General features: G+C 50.3%; 1 long non-coding RNA gene across 1 annotated transcript in view; it reads right to left on the bottom strand.

The window, feature by feature from the left end:
* LOC149865044 (uncharacterized) overlaps nt 1–7,762 on the bottom strand; it is a 40,878-nt gene extending 33,116 nt beyond the window's left edge. Inside the window, exons 1-2 of the long non-coding RNA XR_016442355.1 lie at nt 6,468–7,762; nt 6,280–6,361 (exon numbers count right to left, since the gene is read on the bottom strand). This is a non-coding gene — a long non-coding RNA (uncharacterized LOC149865044). The remainder of the gene's footprint in view (nt 1–6,279; nt 6,362–6,467) is intronic.
* Nucleotides 7,763–15,501: the final 7,739 nt, after the last annotated feature.

Raw genomic sequence — 15,501 nt, forward strand, 5'->3', positions numbered from 1 at the left:
CAGTGTCCATAGGTGTGCTACTGTGCAGTAGCTAGTGCACCGTTAATCTAGTCATTGCATTTCCTGCAAATGGTACTAGCAAATGGTACTAGCAAAAGGTGCATTAGCTTACTTTACTTTGCAGAAAATCCCATGGACGTATAGACAGATTAGTCTAATGCTCAGTAAAGCATCTTGTATAGACATGCCCCAAATGACTGCCTATTTAGCTTTCAGTATGACACATATTCAATTGTTCAACCTTTTTAAACACATGCTTTATATAACCCTTTCCAATGTGGCACAAATACATATTCAAATCAAATTAATCTGAAGGTAGGTTTCTCCCCTGATTAATCTGCATATACATTTTACAAATTTGTTATTCTTAAAACTGATGAATTTACCCTGAACTGCAATTGGGACCAATGGCACTGGCTGGCAAGAGAAACAATCAAGGGGCTAACTCTTGGCAACAGAAAATGTGGTGATTATATGCCAAACACACTATTGTGCCCCTTAGGTGAAAAGAAGATAAGAAGTTGAAGAAAGAAAATCTTTAGGATGAGCAGCTTTTTATGTGAAGTATAAACACACCATTATGACAAATAAAGTTAGTTTTCTTTTGATGACTTAAAATGTGTCAGCACTAATTCTAGAGGTGCTATAATTACAGGGAACAGAAATGTCTTAAATAGGGAATCACCTGAAAAATCCTATAAAATCTTGCTGAATCCCACACAAAATGACATCTCACAGTATCTGGGCCCACAAAAATCACATAAACTCTCCTGGAAGACAAAATAAAACCCCAGTCTGTTACAGTTGTTTCAAAGCATTGCACCTGCTCTTTCTGCTCTCAGTCATTTTCCTATCTACTCTGTAGGATCTCACACCAGCCACTTGACATCTAGCCAGACTGAGTATGAGTGCATACACCAAAAAGACAGAGAGTTAACTACATTCCTTTGACTGGTTTCTGCCATGGTAGCCAAAAGCTCCTCAGATCTTGAAGTTAGGTCATACGGACATTATAGAAGAGCTGAGTATTGAAAAACATGGGCTAAGAGTTGATTCAGTTGAAAATAAATTAAGGGATGAACAAATATAAATTGGTAATTAAGTTTCTAATTTCAAAAGGGCAAACTGAGAAATGAAGGGAGCTAGTTAGAAGTCACCTGGATGGAAGAGCTCAAGGAGTTAAATGTGAAGGAGGCTTCAAATTTCTTTACATTAAAAAGGGAAACAAATTTTGGAACTTGCATCATAAACTAAAGGTAAAAAAAAATAGGGCTGGACTCCAAACCTAAGCAGGTGCATAAGCACCTTAAAAGGGTATCAGGAGCAAGCCAAGAACCTGCAAAGAATGGGAGAGGGACAGATCAACAAAGAAAGCTACAGCTAGGAGGTGGGAACATGTAGGAATAAACTGAGAACTGCCAGAAGTCAGGCTGACTCAGACCTTTCAAAGGAGGTTAAAACAAACAACAAATGGTTCTTTAGCCACAAAATATAGAGGGGGAATCAGAAAAGAAGCAGTGCCTGTATACAATGAGGATGGAGCTGAGATAAAAGATGTCCTGACCTTTAAAGTAAATATATAAAAACAATGACATCTGACATGTAGACAAAAACTGACTGGAACTGAATGAAAATGAGGCTATAGAAACAGGAATTAGCACATCCAAGGTAGAAGCAAATTCAAAGAGCCAAATGTGTTCAAGTTGGCAAAACAGGATAATACCCATCCTGTTATGCTTGAAAGAGCTGGCACATAAAATTGTAAGTGCAGTAGAAATTATTCAGAATTAGATTATAAATCAGGGGTGTCATCACCTGACTAGAAAACAATCAACACAGCCCTTATATTTAAGAAAGGGGGAAGATAATTTGAACCACTAAAGGCTTGTTAATCTCACCTCAGAGTTGACAAAGCTTTAGAACAAACTTTGAAGGAAAGAATACAACAGGACTAAGTGGAGAATGATATACATTACAGGCTTATGAAAGGCAGGTAGTGCCATACTAATAAAATAGCTGATTGTTTTTTTTATACACAAGGGGAATGTAATCTAATTTACCTGAACTTTGGTAAAATATGATGCCACAAGGCAAATTATTAATTCAGCTGGAGAACATGGTAATTAGTACAACAGTTGTTCTGTAGGTAAGGAATCAACCGACAGAGGGAAAACAATAGGTTGCGCTGAAAGGGAAACTATCAGGATGAAGGAATGGAGATGCTCAAGGATCAGTCTTGAATAAGAGAAATAGTACATGAAAGATAACAGCACATAATGCAAGGTCATGCATTTAACAACTAACAACAAGAATTTCTGCCTTCAGCTAGGCGCTCATCTATTGGCAGTGACAGAGGACATAGCTGAGAAAAAGGGAAATGTGAGCCTAGGATTGCGGGAGACATTTAAAACACTTCAAAGGGTGAATCAAATAGATACATATCCTTTGAAGAACTTAAAAAATGGCAGAAGTGTTCCAAACTGATGCTGAATGAAACCAATACTATTTACTCTCACACACATTTTTTTTACCAAGAATTATCCCCCCAAAATTGGAGTGCATGCCTTAAACAGGAAAGATGATCTTTCTTTGCTGGAGTAGAAGCAAGCATGGAGACTGCTGCAAGTCCTTTCCCTCGTCCTCAGGGAAGAGGTGCATTTCACCCAGTCAGACCTAGTGCTGCAGTTGGGATCCCCTGCAGTCAGCATTGAGCCATGACTGGAAACATCTTTTTTCTCTCCCTGTCCCCTTCCCAAAACAAGTAGTGTCTTATTTCATAGTTTCATAGTTTCTAGGGTTGGAAGGGACCTGAGCAGATCATCTACTCCGACCCCCTGCCATGGCAGGAAAGAGTACTGGGGTCAAACGACCCCAGCAAGGTGTTCGTCTAACCTCCTCTTAAACACCCCCAGGGTAGGAGCCAGCACCACTTCTCTTGGAAGCTGGTTCCAGACCCTAGCCGCCCTGACCGTGAAGTAGCGCCACCTGATATCTAATCTGAATCTCTGCCAGCTTGTGACTGTTATTCCTGATCACTCCTGGCAGTGCTCGGGGGACCAGGGACTCCCCCAATGCCTGCTGATCCCCCGACTAGTTTATAACAAGCCACTAGATCCCCCCTCAGCCTTCTCTTGTGGAGGCTGAACAGGTTCAGGTCCCGTAGCCTCTCCTCATAGGGCCTGCCCTGCTGTCCCCTGATCATACGAGTGGCCCTCCTCTGGACCCTCTCGATGCTGTCCACATCCCTCTTGAAGTGTGGCACCCAGAACTGGACGCAGTACTCCAACTGCGGCCTGACCAGGGCTGCATAGAGGGGGAGGATCACCTCTTTGGACCTGCTCGAGATGCATCTGTGGATGCATGACAAGGTGCGGTTGGCCTTCTTGACTGCCTCCCCACACTGCCGGCCCGTGTTCATCTTGGAGTCAGTGATGACCCCCAGATCCCTTTCCGCCTCCGTGCTGACAAGAGGGGAGTTCCCTAACCTGTAGGTATGGTGCCAATTGTTCCTCCCAAGGTGCATCACCTTGCACTTGTCTGAGTTGAAACCCATCCTATTCTCATCCGCCCACCCTTGTAACCTGTCTAGGTCTGATTGTAGGCTGTTGCATCTTTCCAGTGTGCCCACGTCCCCCCACATCTTAGTGGCATTAGCAAATTTGAACAGGGTGCTTTTTACCCCCTCATCCAAATCGCTGATGAAGATGTTGAACAGTGCGGGCCCGAGGACCGAGCCCTGCGGAACCCCACTGCCCACGACCTTCCAGGTTGAGAAGGACCCATCCACTACCACCCTCTGGGTGCGGCCCTCCAGCCAGTTGGCGACCCATTTGACTGTGTGGGTGTCTACACCACAGCCCTCCAGTTTCTTAATGAGAACGGGGTGAGAGACAGTGTCAAAAGCCTTCCGGAAGTCCAGGAAGATTACATCCACCACTACCCCTGTATCTAATGATCTGGTGATCTGATGGTAAAAGGCCACCAGGTTGGTCTGACAGGACCTGCCACTGATGAACCCGTGTTGGTTGCCCCTAAGCATGCAGTCCCCTGCTGGCCCCTCCTGGATGTGTGCCAGCATAATTTTCTCAAACAGCTTGCCTAGGATCGAGGTAAGACTAACCGGCCTATAGTTTCCCGGGTCCTCCTTCCTCCCTTTTTTGAAGATGGGAACCACACTGGCCCCCTTCCAGTCCTCTGGCACCACACCAGAGCACCACGAGTGCTCATACAGCCATGCCAGGGGACTTGCAATGACCTCGGCCAGTTCCTTTAGAACTCTAGGGTGGAGATCATCCAGACCGGCTGACTTGAATAAGTCCAACCCCTCCAGAAGCTTCCTAACTAAATCCTCGCTAACCCGTGGCCCAGGTGTGCCTCCCCCGGGCCCAAAGGGGGCCCAGCAGGGAGATGGCTGTTCTGGTCCCTATTTAGGAAGACGGAGGCAAAGAAATCATTAAACATGTTAGCTTTGCCATCTGGTGTGACGACCAAGTTTCCCATGGCGTCCTGCAAGGGCCCCACATTACCCGGGACCTTCTTTTTACCCCCTACGTATTTAAAAAAGGACTTCTTATTGTCCTTAATCTGGGAAGCTAGCCCCAGTTCCATCTCTGCCTTGGCCTTCCTAACTACTACTTCCTAACTAACGGAATAGTCCTCCCTGGTGATGACCCCTTCTTTCCATTGGGTGTAAGCCTCCTTTTTAGCAAGGAGACATTCCCAGATGTTTTTGGTGAGCCACGGAGGCTTGTGTGCTCTCCTGCTCCCTTTGATCCTTGTTGGGATTACCTTCCTTTGGGCTTGGAGGATTGTCTCCTTAAGAAGCAACCACTCTCCTTGGACACTTGGCTCCCCCCCTCTCCAGGACCTCAGCGCTTCTCCAACTATCCTCCTTAGCTCATTGAAGTCTGCCCTCCTAAAATCTAGGGCTGCTGCCTTACTGCATGCCTTTGCCACCTTGCGCTGGATGGTGAATTCCAGCAGGCGATGATCGCTGTTGCCCAGGTGGTCGAGCACCCGCAGCCCCCTCACCAGGTCATCACCTGTGGCCAGCACTAGGTCCAACAAGGCGTCCCCCTGGTGGGGCTGTGCACCTCCTGGGTTAGATGGAGGTCCTACACTCTGGCCAAGAACCTACGTGAGCGTGATGTGTGGTATGTGAAAAAAATGCTATTCCTATTACATATGCATGCTTCATGGAGCACAACAGGGATTCCCATGTTCTCCAGAATCCCACAGTGCTCCAGTGTCTACTCAACTTCTGCTCTCCCAGAGCACCCCTTCATCCTATCACCAGAGCCAGGAGATCCTAGAACTGGGGGTCTTCTCTCCTGCTAACTCAAGAAATCTGGTGCCACCCCTAATGGAACCTGATGCCATGAGACTAGAGGCCCCAGACTGCACCCCCCACAGCAGAACTGGGAGACTGGAGGCACCACAGCCCCTGTCTGAACCAAGAGATCCCATGCTCCCTCGCCAGAACTGGGAACCCTTCTCTGCAGCACCCAATCCCAGTACATTACCCTGGGTCTGGTCTTCTAGTTCCAGTTGTGGTGGGAAGGGGAAGGGGCACTGGTCCTCTGGTCCCCTGGATGTGGTTGGGGGAGAGGGGGTCCTCCAGGAGAGCAGAGGTGGTGCAGACAGGAAAGGACCTGTTGATATTGGCTCCACATCCTCCCTCCTTAGAGGAGGAAGAATGGAGCTGCTGCTTCTGGGAAACTGGAAGATGCAGAGCTGAACTGAGAGCCTGCTCTGGCCCCCACAACCGGGTGGTGGGGAAACACAGGTTACTGCAGCCTCCTGCTGCACTCCTTGGCTGGAGAACACACTGCTGGAGCAGCCACAGCGATGCTGAAGCACTCCTGCTGGGGGGGGGCGGGGCGTACCTGGCAGGGGCTGCATGTCTGTCAGTGGTTGAAACGCTCCATTTTTAAAGTGCTTCAACACGTGGCTCTCCATGAGTTCAATCAGGAACTGGACAGCCTGTCTTTTGAGGGGAGACTAAAAAAGCTTGGGCATATTAGCCAAGAACAAAGGTGGACAGGGGACATAACTGCTCTACATAAATACTTTAGGATGAGGAAAAACATTATTTAAGCCAAAGAACAATGTTAGCACGAGAACAAAAATTGGCTCTAAATACATTTAGACTATGAATTAGGTTTCTAATTCCCAGAGGATGGAAGCTCTGGAATAGGTTTCCATTTCAAATCATGAACACAAGTGCATTACCAGAGACAGCTTGTGAGGTTCACAGAAATGTTTACAAGTCATGGTTACCTGTGACAGAAGGGATCTGGATTCGGTAATGCAGCTGTGGCAGGAGTTCTCCTCCTGAGGAACTGCTGTGGGCCTGGCTTTCCTGCACAAGACAATTAACTGGAATAATTTTCTGCTACTTGTTGCTATATGGAAGGCCTGCTGATTGCCTTGGACCTCCTAGGGGAAGGATTCTACACGGTGCTTACACAGCTGAAGGGCTTGTTCCCTGGCTGGTAGACCACTCTTCTTAGCAGCTTCACTTCCAGGAGATGTCTGTCTTTGAGAAAGTGCCCTCAGAGCACTGCACAAGTTTGCATAAGTTTGAATGCCTCCAAAGACCATGGGGCATAAGGAAGGAACCCAAGATGCAACTCTATAATCTAGGAATAAAAAAAACAGATTTAAAAATGAAACGTAGCTCCTTAAATAGTCTTGGAAACATTAAAGACACACAAGGAAAGAAAAAGCTCAAAGTTTGAAGCACTACCTGTTGCTCCTCCTTTTCTGTCATGAGCTTGGAAATCATGGAGTTGCCTAGACTATTTAACCTTTCAATCTCAGTTGCACTGAATGCTGGTTAAGAGAAAGCTACAGCATTTATTCCCTGCCCTCCCCTACTTACTCTTTCTAACTAATTTAAAAGACATTTCAAGGGTCTGAGTAGCCAAGAACAGCAAAGTCATTTTTTAAAACATAAATTGATTGTTTTAACATACATTTTGTATCCGGTTTCATTATCGAAGCATTTTAAATGTGACAAAAGGAACTAATATCCACAAAATAATGAGGCACATTTTTCTCTCTGTTACCTTGGTGAAATCAGGGGAAACTCTGCAGCAGAGAAGGCATTAGCAGAGAACAGCTCTTGGCTCAATAGTGGTGGGAAACTGTGAGGTGATAAAGCCAGGGTTAGTGTGTTTGGATCCTTTTTATTCTTTGGCTCCCCCCTGGGAAAGTTAGCACATATTCTACTCTGCAGAGGAAGTTGGCACATTTCAGTAAAGGCTGCTAGTTGAGCCAGAAGTGAGGTTTTCATGATCTCTACAAGCTAGGTAAGTGATAGTGATTTTGGTGAGAAGGATTACAATATCCAAACCAGGATACATATGCATGAAAAAAGAGGAGTTACTTACCAGTAACTGGAGTTCTATGGGATGTCTTTTCTGTAGGTATATCCTCACTGTTGTACACAAACCTCAAGCACTTAGACTGAGAGACTTCTGCTTTAACAGTAACCATACTGTGCCCGAGTCCCACCCCCTTCCTTGTGCAGTGAGTGCTTCCTACTCCGACACATCTACACGAGACACCTAAATGCACAGTAGTCTAATTTACTGTGCAGTAAATGTGCATGTCTACATGTAAGCATGCTTACTTCACAGTTAAAAACCCTTAATCATGTGTAAATATGCTACCTGCAAATACAGGTAGCAAAATTATGAGGGATTAGTTTATTGTGCAGTAATGAGCATGCAGCCTGAGGCTGACCTACTAGGGAACAAGCCTCAGGCTAGCCCCAGGCCTCCAGGCTAGGAGCCTCTCCTGCCCCAGGACTGGGTTGCCTCTATGACAGCCCTTGCCTCAGGCTTTAAAAGGCTGAAGACACTTAGAGCCCTGGGGCACACCACCAGGGAGCCTGAGGGCACTCCAGGTTGTCTTCCCTGGGCAGGCCGCAGCCTAGCTGTGCCAGCCTGCCTGCACGCCAGTGTCACTGCCTGGCACCAACTTGCCATGCAGCTGCCAAGACTGCATTGTCCAGGCCCACAGGGTCCTACGGCCTCTGGCCAGGCCTGTCAGCCCCCCGGCCCTGGTGCAGGCAGCTTCTGGCCAGCAGGACCAGCTCCACCTGCCTGCAGCCTACCCCCAGCAACCTGCCCTGAGCCTGCAGGTGCTGCAAGGGATTTCCTCTGCTGTTCAGCCACCAGTCCCTGCTGTGCTCCTGTGCTGGGTGCTGCAGGCTGCTGCCTAGGCCTGGCAGCACTGAGACAGCCACACGGGGGCTCAGAGAACTGGCACAGGATTTTGGATGGCACCCTCCTCACCCAGGCCCATGCCCATGCCCATGCCCACACCTGTTTTTGCCACCTGGGGCCCCAACTCATCCAAGAAGGAGACTGGAGACCTCATGGCACTATGGGGTGAAGCAGAGGTGCAGTGACAGTTTGAACAGGTCAGGAGCTCCAACCTGAACATCTATGAGGCCTGCAGGAAAAGGGTCAGGGGAGGGAGTGGGGTCTGAAGTCACAGCAGCAAATGATGCCAGGAACCTGGCCTGTCCCAGCCTGAGAATGAGACAGGGGAGGCAGGCTACCTGCAGCCAGCAACCAGCACTCAGCAGCCTCCTGGCCCCAGGGGAGCAACTAGGAGTGGGAGGCTCAGCTGGCAGCTGCCTGAGCCTGGACCTGGGCCTGCCCACCCAACTTACTATGGTCCTCCGGCATCTGTGCATGCCTGACCCCCGATCTGAGACCGTGCAGTGCATGGCTGCTAGTACAGAGCATCTCATTAGAGAAATGTTGCAACCTCTCACAAACAGCTTTTGTCTCATGGCTCTGCAGGTCCTGCAGTTGCAAGTGGGGGAGAGGACACCCTTGACAGTTGGGATATGGCCTCAGGATTGCTGCTGTCCACAGCTAGGGCCCTACAGATGCGCCAACTCCACTAGAAACATATGCAGCCCCACACTGTCTTACTGCAGCAGCTGGTGGTGACATCAGAGGCCTGGCTGGAGGACTCATGGGCCTGGCAGGCAGAGGACACTGCCTGTGAAGCTGTGTGGGACTAGGTAAACTGTGAGTTCCAGGCACAGCTCCCGGCTCTGTAGCACGAGCAGCTGGACCTGGTGTGGGCAGTGCAGGCCACGGACAATGACACCCAGGTGCTGGACACCATTCTGGCCCTGGCAGTCTTGTTCATGCCATCTGCTGCCTGGCCCCTGACCCTAATCCCACCTTCCCTCTGGCAGATGCCTGCTGCCCAGCAGCAGGCCCCCACCTGGGCCTGGCTGGGGGTCCTTCACTGCCTCCAGCAGCCAGAAACCCCTGCTCTGGGTCTCGTGCCACCTGCCTCCTGGCTCTGGCCCAGCCCACACAGGTTGCAATGATGACCCAGGGGAGGTTTTCCTCTGACCTCAAGGCAGGCGATGAGGGAGTGCCACTAGCCCTTGAGGCGCCTGAAGGCACAATCCACCAAGGTGTAGGTCTGGTCCAGGCAGCGGTTGAAGTGGGCATGGCATGGGTCCAGGTGGCCTGTGTAAGGCCTTGTGAGCCAGGACAGGAGCAGGTAGGCAGGTCCCTGATGAGATGGGGTGGGATGGCCACAGTGCCCAGCTGCAGGTCTGGCACCCCCAGCACAAAGCAGCCGCTCTCCATCAGGCCCTGCAGGCCAGAGATCTGGAAGATGCAGGCATTATGGGCACTGCCCATCCAGCCAGCGATCACGTGTGGGAAGGTCCCACAGGGGTCCACAATGACCAGGAGCACTATGCAGTGAAATCCTCTCCATCTGTAATAGGGGTGGTATCCGTGGAGCAAGCAGGAGAATTGGGATGTGGGTCCCAGGGAATCCCAGGGCATGGAACCCCATCACCCCCACCAGTGGGGGTTGTACACATTAAGCACGATGTCCACCAGCACATCCTGGAGGGTGCTATACACCTCCAGGATGGCTTCTCTGGCAGTGGCCTTACCCATGCCAAACAGGTGGCTGACGTACCACAGGCTGGCATGAGTGGCAAGCTTGAGCATGGCGAGGGCCAGGTAGATGTCCGCAGGGAGGGGTGGTCACATGCCAGTTTTCTGCCTCTTCAGGTGGGGCTGGAGCTGTTCCATAAAGATCCTGGAAAGTGGCCTAGGTCATGCGGAAGGCCTCCAGCCACTGCTCATTGTCCCAGGTGTGCTAGACAACATATCGCCATCAGTCCTGGCTGGCTTGGGAGGCCCAGAGGTGGCTTGGCAGGCCCAGAGGCAGCTGGGCTGGAGGCCCAGCAAACCAATGGTGGATCTGGTAGTGGTGTCCAGAAGCCTCTCATCAGCATTCCTGTTGGTGGCAACCGTGTGACAGCAGGCTTGGGACGGCACATTGTGGCCAGGCAGGCGGTTGCTGGATGTGGGGGAGCTGGATCAGCCCAGATGTGCATAGGCAGGCAGCAGCTGATGCAGTGGGAAGACAAGATCCCAGGGCACTCGTCATCACTACCAGGGGGAGGGGATGGAGCAGCCATAGTGTGGGGAGATAGAGTGGGCAGCTCTCTCCTTGCCACGTGCTGCCCTGTGCTGGGCATGCTGCTTCTGGGCAGGAAAGCAGCTGGCCAGACAACAGCAAGTGAGACTGGCTTCCAGTTGCTGGCAGCTGCAACTGGAGCCTGGAGCTCCCCCTGGTGGTGGCAGGGGCCCATTTCAGGGATGCAGGAAGTTTGGTGCTAAAAGCAGCAAATCTGCTGCCTAGTCCTTGTATGTGTAGATGTTTACCTGGGAACACTTAATCTGCAGAAGTTTACACTTGAAGAAACTGAGCCCAGATAAAATGCATGTGTAGATGTAGTCAGTTTTCCTGCGTCTGGAGAGTACATGGACTCTGAAGAAGAGGGGGTGGAGGGCAGGGTGTAGGATGTGCAACACCTCTCAAAGTTTAAACAGAGTTTGCATTTCATATTTGGGGGAAGGGAGAAGGCAAGGGAAAAACATAGACCTGAATTACCACCACTAGACAGCACTACCATGACAGAAATGTCAGCTGTGTGCATGTTGGGCATGTTCCCTGAGCAGCTGGCAGTGCTGCTAGCTGGGTGATTGCTGCTTGTGTCTGACAGAAGCAATCTAACAGGGGGACAGAGCCAGTCCAGACCCAAGATAGTATAGAAGGAGACTGCCTGAGGGACCAGGAAGCATGGAAACAAGGCAGTTTGCAAGAAGTTCGTAAGTCAAATTGCTGCCTCCCTCCTCCTTTGAAGAGGAGCCTTTAAGGTAAATTCTTTCTTTAAGTAAGGGTAACTAAATTACATATATTTAGTGTAAGAAGTTAAAATTCAGCAGTTAGACCAGGGGTGAGCAATTATTTGGGCTGGAAAGCCAGTTAAGTAGTCTAGGTGAGCTGTTATGGGTCAGGGGGGTGCTGCTGACCTGGCCCAGCACACCAGGGGTGGGGGGTGCTGACTCGGTGCAGCACAGGGCGAGAAGAGGGGGAACTGGTGCATCCCAGTGTGGTGGGGAAATAAGGGGGTCCTATCCAGCCCCACCATCTGCTCCATATCTACTGCTGGGGGCAGTAGATAGAGCAGGCAGGTGGGTGGGGTCTTCATGGAGGCCAGCCTGGGATCCCTGTGGGGTGCTCAGCTGGGCAGATGGGATGGGACTGCAAGCATGCGGGCAGATGAGGAGCAACATCTGGGAGTGGGAGGTGTGAGCAGGGTTGGGATTGTGAGGTGGTGACAGAATGGGGTCAGGGCCCAGGGCAGAGTGGTGATCTGCTCCCTGCACATCTCTACAATAGGCACCAGTTCCACAGCCAGGGACATGCGGGGAGCAGATCATGGAAACTCTCTCTCACCTTGCTTCACTGCACGCTTGATGAGAGGAAGTAGGTTAGCAGGAAAAAGGGAACCTTTCAGGACCAAGGAGCAGCAAACAGGCCAGCTTATAAGGGAGTTTGTTAGGGAAGGTCGGTTTGGAAAGAGGGGCAGGAAGAAAGAGGTGTCAGATTAAGAGACGCAGAGAACTGGCTGGAGGATGTTGCAATGCCAGTGCCACTGCCAGCTTTTCCTCAGCTTGCACCTGTTAGGTGTCTGTCCAGGCAGGACTGCTCACTGTCAAGACTTCCACCCAGGTCCTGGCTTGCTTCTATGGAGATGGCAGCTTGCAAGTTCCTCCCAGTGACAGCCAGGTGGAGGACTGCCTATAATATAAGCAGTGCCTCTTGATGGTATTCCTCTGGGAGCAGACAAGAGAGCTACAGGAAGAGACGGTAAAACTCTGAAGCATCCTCTGCCATGAGGAATTCATTGATTCAATGCTATGGGAGACCTCTAAGACTGTAGAGGAAGGACTTGCAGAGATGGCAGTAGAGAAGGAAGAGAACATGGACTTCCAGGAAGGTGGAAGCTTGTGAGCTCTGGTAGCAAGCGGAAGTCTTCATATGCACCTGTAGAGGTTTGCCTAGAGAACAGATATGGAGCAACAGATGAAGAGGAGCACATTCCATTGGTGGAAGAGGCCAGGTCAGGCATCCTCAAGGTTGGGAGGATCAAGACCACTCCCAGCAAGAGGAAGCAATGGGTGGTGGTGGTGGTTAGAGACTCCCTTCTGTGGGGGATGGGGACATCCATTTGTCAGCCTGACCTGTTATCTCAGGAGGTCTGCTGCTTGCCAGAGCCCTGATCTGAGATGTCACAAAAAGATTACCAAAACTCAGCTGGCCCCTGGCTACTACTCTATGCTGCTTATCCATATGGGCACCAATGATACTGCCAAGGGGGACCTTAAGCAGATCAGAGATGACTACAGGACTCTGGGTGTAAGGGTGAAGGGGACAGGGGTTCCTATGGTATTCTTTTCAATCCTTCCAGTCAACAGGAAGGGCCTGGGCAGGAGCAGATGCATCCTGCAGATCAATGCATGGCTGCACAGACAGAGCTACAAGCAGGGTTTTTGCTTCTTCAACCATGGGATGTTATTCCAAGAAGAAGGATTGCTAGGTAGAAAAGAGATCCACCTGATGAAGAGTGGGAAAAGGATCTCCACAGACAGACTTACTAACCTAGTGAGGAGGGCTTTAAGCTAGATTCACCAAGGGATAGAGACCAAAGCCCTGAGGTAAGCTGGTGGAAGCACAAGTAATGGGGGACAACTGAGGAGGCCTTCTCATTCTTCCTGAGAAAGTAGGGCAATTGGCTAGTTGCCTCAGGTGTACATGATGGCACAGAGTCTGGGAAACAAGCAGGAAAAATTGGAAGTCCTTGCACAGTTACAGAACTGACATGACTGGAATAACAGAGACTTGATGGGAGCTTGCATGAATGGAGCAGTCATGGATGGTTACAAACAATTCAGGAAGGGCAGGCAGGGGAGAAGAGGAGGAGTAGTTGTGCTTTATGTCAAAGAGCCATATGATTGCTCAGAGCTTCAGTATGAAACTGGAGAGAGGCCCGTTGAAAGTCCCAGGGTTAGGGTATGGTGACCATCTCTTCCAAATTGGAAGGTGGGACACATCCCTGCCTCCTTTCCCACTCTGCTACAGCACAGACAGAGCAGGCTGTCTGTGGGGGGCAGGCTGCCTGCTGCAGGACTCAGGGATCCCTACCCCAGGAGCCCCATGCAAGGTGTCCCCTTCCTACCCAGCAGCAGTGGGGGTCACAAATATGTGCTGCTGCCACTGCTGCTGGATGGGAATGGGGAGCCTCACCATGGTTGTGCAAGGCTCCTGAGGAGGACTGCAGGGCAGTGAGCCCCAAGCCTGTATCCTTCCTTGTCCTAAGCATGAATCTGGGGGGAGGGGGCACATGCCCCCCTCCCTAGGAGTGCATGCAGCAGCAGGGAGCTGCCCCCCACCATACCTCCCAGATGACTCACCCATTGCTCCATCCCTCTCCCTGGCCAACCCCACATTCCTGCCTTGGGTCCCATGCACCACCCCAGCTGCACAGTGCCCCACAGCCACCAACTTCACCCCCCTCACTGTGAGGGCCTCTATCTACCCCTCCCCTCCAGACTTACCTGCAGGCAGCTGGGGACCTGCTCTCTGTCGCTGCCTGGGCCTGTGTTGTTGGCCACATATGAGTGTGCATGCACACATGCATGTGGTGCCCTCTGCATCCCATACCCCCCCTCCCCAAGCAGCCCCTTGCAGATTGGAAGTCTGCCATCCTCCAAGAGGAAACCCATTTCCCACAGTTTTCCATGGCAAACAGAAAACCTGGATCTATGCACAATACTGCAAATCTAGGACAAATGCTATTCTGCAGTCTTCAGCCCAGGACCAGGACTTGATCTTTAAATTTCAGGACTGTCCCACCCATTAGGGATGGGGGGAGGAGGGGCCGCCCTAGATTACGGTCAAAAGGGAGAGCAACAAGGACGATGTTGTGACCAGGAGAATGAGGCAGATGAGGCTTTCCTCAAACAGCTAGTACAAGTTTCTTAATCATAGGCCCTGGTTCTTATGGGGGACTTAAATCACTCAGATACATGCTAGGAGGGCAAAACGGTAGTGCACAAGCAACCCAGGAAGTCTTTTGAGTGCTGGGGACAACTTTCTGGTACAAATGTTGGAGAGGCCAATTAGAAGCCATTCTCTTTTTGACCTGCTGCTCACAAACAGGGAAGAATTGGTGGGGAATGTAGAAGTAGATGGCAACTTGGGCAGCTGTGAGTATGGGGTAATTAAGCTAAGTATTTCTGAGTAAAGGAAGGAAGAAGAGTGGCAAAGTAAGGACCCCAGACTTCAGAAAAGCAGACTTTGACTTACTCATGGGATCCTGCCCATCAGTTCCCTGGGAGGCCAGTCTGAGGGGGAAGGGAGTCCAGGACAGCTGGTTGTATGTTAAAGAAGCCTAACTGAGGATGCAGGAACAAAACATCCCAATGCACAGGAAGCCTGTCAGAAGACCAGCTTGGTTTAGCTGGGAACCCTTCAGTGAGCTAAAACACAAGAAAGAATCTTACAAGAAGTAGAAACTTGGACAAATAACTAGGGAGGAGAATAAGATTATTGCTCGGGCATGCCAGGATGAAATCAGGAAGGCCAAAGTGCAATTGGAGCTAGCAAAGAATGTGAAGGGTAACAAGAAGGGTTTCTACAAGTAGGTCAGTAACAAGAGGAGGATCAGGGAAAGGGTGGCATACTGAATGGGGGAGGCACCCTAGTGACAGAGGATGCAGAAAAAGCTGAAGTGCTCAATGCCTCTTTAACTTCAGTCTTCATGGCCAATTTCAGCTCCCAAACTACTGTACCGGGCAGCACAGTTTGGGGAGAAAGTGAGCAGTCATCAGTTGTGAAAGAACAAGTTAGGTACGATTTTGAAGATCTGGACATATACAAGCCTATGGGGCCAGACGGGATGTACCTGAGGGAACAGGCAGCATGGATTCACCGAGGGCAAGTCATGCCTGACCAACCTGTTTGCCTTCTATGAGATGACTGGCGCTGTGGATGCAAGGAGACCAGCAGATGGCGTATACCTTAACTTTATCAAGGTTTTTGATACAATGGAGGAGGCAACCTACCGTCTCCCACAACATTCTTGAA

Source organism: Crocodylus siamensis, chromosome 5 (genome assembly GCF_052110815.1).
Source record: "Crocodylus siamensis isolate JL-2025a chromosome 5, ASM5211081v1, whole genome shotgun sequence".
Classification (NCBI taxonomy): domain Eukaryota; kingdom Metazoa; phylum Chordata; order Crocodylia; family Crocodylidae; genus Crocodylus; species Crocodylus siamensis.